Source organism: Sarcophilus harrisii, chromosome 1 (genome assembly GCF_902635505.1).
Source record: "Sarcophilus harrisii chromosome 1, mSarHar1.11, whole genome shotgun sequence".
In the NCBI taxonomy this organism is placed as follows: domain Eukaryota; kingdom Metazoa; phylum Chordata; class Mammalia; order Dasyuromorphia; family Dasyuridae; genus Sarcophilus; species Sarcophilus harrisii.
This window is the reverse complement of record NC_045426.1, coordinates 47737850-47741132: the sequence shown is the minus strand read 5'-3', so window position 1 is coordinate 47741132 and position 3283 is coordinate 47737850. Positions and strand designations below refer to the sequence as shown.

The following is a 3283-nucleotide window of genomic DNA, read 5'->3' as shown; positions in this document are numbered from 1 at the left end:
TTTCCTACTGCTTTTCTGCCTTTCTATTTTAAGTTACATAATGTTAAATTGTGATGACAAAAATTGATAACTGAAGGTTCAATGGTTTGATCTTTATGAGAAAGAAAGGAAATGGTATTTTTAGTGCATGGACTATTTGTTAAATAGAATATAAACCAATTAAAATTTTTGAAGTAGTTAGAGAGTTTTGCAAATAAATAGCCTTGAAAATGATGGGATATCCCTTCTGTAATGGAGAAAAGAAGAGAGTAGACAGGTACTGAAAGGGAAAGTAGAGATTTGAAGACACGTTTTTCCAAATTCAATAACATGCCAAAGGAAATTCTTCAGAAAGATAAAAACCACATTATAGAAAATGGCAGAGTAATAACTTTATATACATTCCTTGAAATAATGGATCAGTAGTAAGAAACTCCAAAATGAGAATTAGAAAACATTATGATGGAAATTAGGATTAAAATTAGGGCAATAATTAGTACTCTCATAAAATAATTTAATAAATTAAACGTGAGAATAGACAATTTAGGGTATGTGATCAAGATTCTCTCTAAATTGTAGAGACTCAGAAAAATGTAATAGTAGATGTGAATCTAAACATTTTATATAAATGTGGAAGGGAAAAAAATAGTAAAAGAGCCAAAAGACTGCAGTATTAAAACAGATTCAATATGAATCAATGTAACACCCCTTGAGAATTGTATTTCCACAAAAAATTTGAGGATTATAAAATTTCCTAGAGAAAATAAAAACATATAAAGTACTAATTGATAGAATTCAAAACTTATAACCGAGAGAAATCCAAAGTAATAGCAGGATTGAGGAAATTGGGTAAAAGCTGATCATTAATCAAAGGAGATAAAGAAGGTATGCGATAGAAGAATGTTTAACTTGGAGTTCACTAAATCTTACTTTGAGAAAACATGCGAAATGGTACTTTTGGAAATTTAATTCACATTAAAGAAATGGAGGGAAAGGAGTATAAAAGCAGTGAAAGGAAAATATTTTGTATGAGAAGTAGTACACTTTCATGCTAAGTGAAGAAAGGTGATGAAATTCATTGAATAGAGAGAACAATAGAGGTCCAATAACATAATTCATTTGGGGAACTGGATATTTAAAGAGACCTTCTGATAATAATGATGGTGATTCCCAGGAGCACATAGAAGAGAAAGTTTATGGTCCATGCTATGGTCAATAAAAAAATAACAGTTTAAGGTTTTGAGATATAAAGGACTTTATAGTAATTCCCTAACTCTGTACCACCTAGAATAAATCCCTCTCACAAATTAGACGCTCCAGAAAGGCTGCCCAGATTCAGATATGCTGTGTTTCTACATCAACTCAAAAGAGTAATTCTTAAGGAAGTATTAATGTTTTTATTTTTAATAGTCAGAGAAAAGATACAGTCATTCAAAGGAAAAGTATTTCATAAAATTGCATAATAAGAAAAGTAAAGTAGACTATATCTCTTCATAATTATGAGACATACTCTCTAGCATACACTCATAAAATTAGTGATGAGTGTATATAATTAGACAAAGAATGTAGTTGAAATACACAGACAACATTCCAAGTTTCTTCTCTTCCTTTCTCGTTCTGCCAGTCTAGATGCCAAAAGCGAAGAAAGCGAAGGGAAAGAAGGTAGCTCTGGCCCCTGCTGTTTTAAAGAAGCAAGCTTAAAAAGTGGTTAATCCTTTGTTTGAGAAGCTGCCCAAGAACTTTGGCATTGGTCAGGACATCCAGCCCAAAAGGGACTGTACTCGATTTGTTAAATGGCTTTGGTACATCAGATTTCAATGTTAAAGGTCTAGCCTTTACAAATGTTTGAAAGTGCCATCAGCAATCAACCAGGCTTTGGATCATCACACACATCAACTGCTTAAAATGGCTCACAAGTACAGACCTGAAACAAAGCAAGAAAAGAAGCAGAGGGTTCTGGCTAAGGCTGAAAAAAAAGCTGCAGACAAAGGAGATGATCCCACTACGAGACCACCTGTCCTCAGAGCAGGCAATTTTTTACCCTAGTAGAAAACAAGAAAGCACAGTTGATAGTGATTGCACATAATGTGGAGCCCATTGAGCTAGTGGTCTTCCTACCTGCCTTGTGCAGGATATGGGGGTTCCTTACTGAATTATCAAAGATAAAGACAGACTGGTTGCTTAGTTCATTGAAAGACATGAACAAGTATTGCCTTCGCACAGGTTAACCCTGAAGGTATGTCATGCCACAGTTCTCTTTAACTGTTCTGACTTGGTTTCCCTGAACTAGTTTCCTTTGTTTCAGTTTCCTTAACTGTTCTGTCAAATCCCCTTAGTCGTAAAAACCCACTCTGGTCCATTAAGATTGGGAACCGTTTACTCTAAGGTTATAAATTGCTAGCAAGATAAAGAAGAAGGGCAGATCTCCTGTCCTCAAGAATTTACAATATCCTTCTAAAATATTCCAAGATACCTCACTGACATCTTTATCTCTGGGTATTCAGACATCCTGTCTCTGGGCTTTTAGGAGTTATGATCTCTCCCCAACCTGACAGAAACCTTCCCGCCTTTTTTGGGTCTTTGTTTCTAGGTTTATTTAAGGAATGGAGCAGCTCCTATTCATTGCTGGAAGAGCCTGGCTGCTAGATGCAGCAGGCTAGATTCTTTGAGATGACAGTCTCCCCAGCCCTGGGACCAATATGGATTCCTTGGTCCCAGTATATCTTTATCTGACTGGATAATTTGAGATGAGAGTCCTGTCCAGTCAATTATACTCTCCAATTAATAAACTAATGAAAACTCTCTAATCTCTCTCCTGCCTCAGTTTCTCCAGCATTACAGGTACAACCCTAGTTAACCCAGTAGAAACTGTCAAAACCAATTACAATGACAGATATGATGAGATCTGTCATCAGTGGAGTGGCAATGTCCTGGGTCCAAAATCAGTGGCTTCTATTGCCAAGCTGGAAAAGGCAAAAGCTAAGGAACTTGCAACCAAATTGGGTTAAATGTACATTTGATTTTTTTCCTACATAAAAATAAAAATATAAACAAAATGAGAAAAATATATACATACAAAAAAACATGCATACTGTGGACAAGGGTATTCAGGGCTCACTCATAGAGGTAGGGGCAACTCAGTCTTCTGAAGTTGTACCATCAATAATTTTTTATTCCCATGGCATCTTGAGGCTTGAACTTGGCTTTCTTCCTATGAGGAACATGACATATATATATATATATATATATATATATATATATACTGTTGAATTATGTTATACTATGCTGTTTTCCTTTTCAATTG

At 35.1% G+C, this 3283-nt stretch overlaps 1 pseudogene; it reads left to right on the top strand.

The window, feature by feature from the left end:
• The first annotated feature begins 1572 nt into the window (after positions 1-1572).
• Positions 1573-2998, top strand: LOC100921843 (annotated as a pseudogene).
• The last annotated feature ends 285 nt before the right edge of the window (positions 2999-3283 follow it).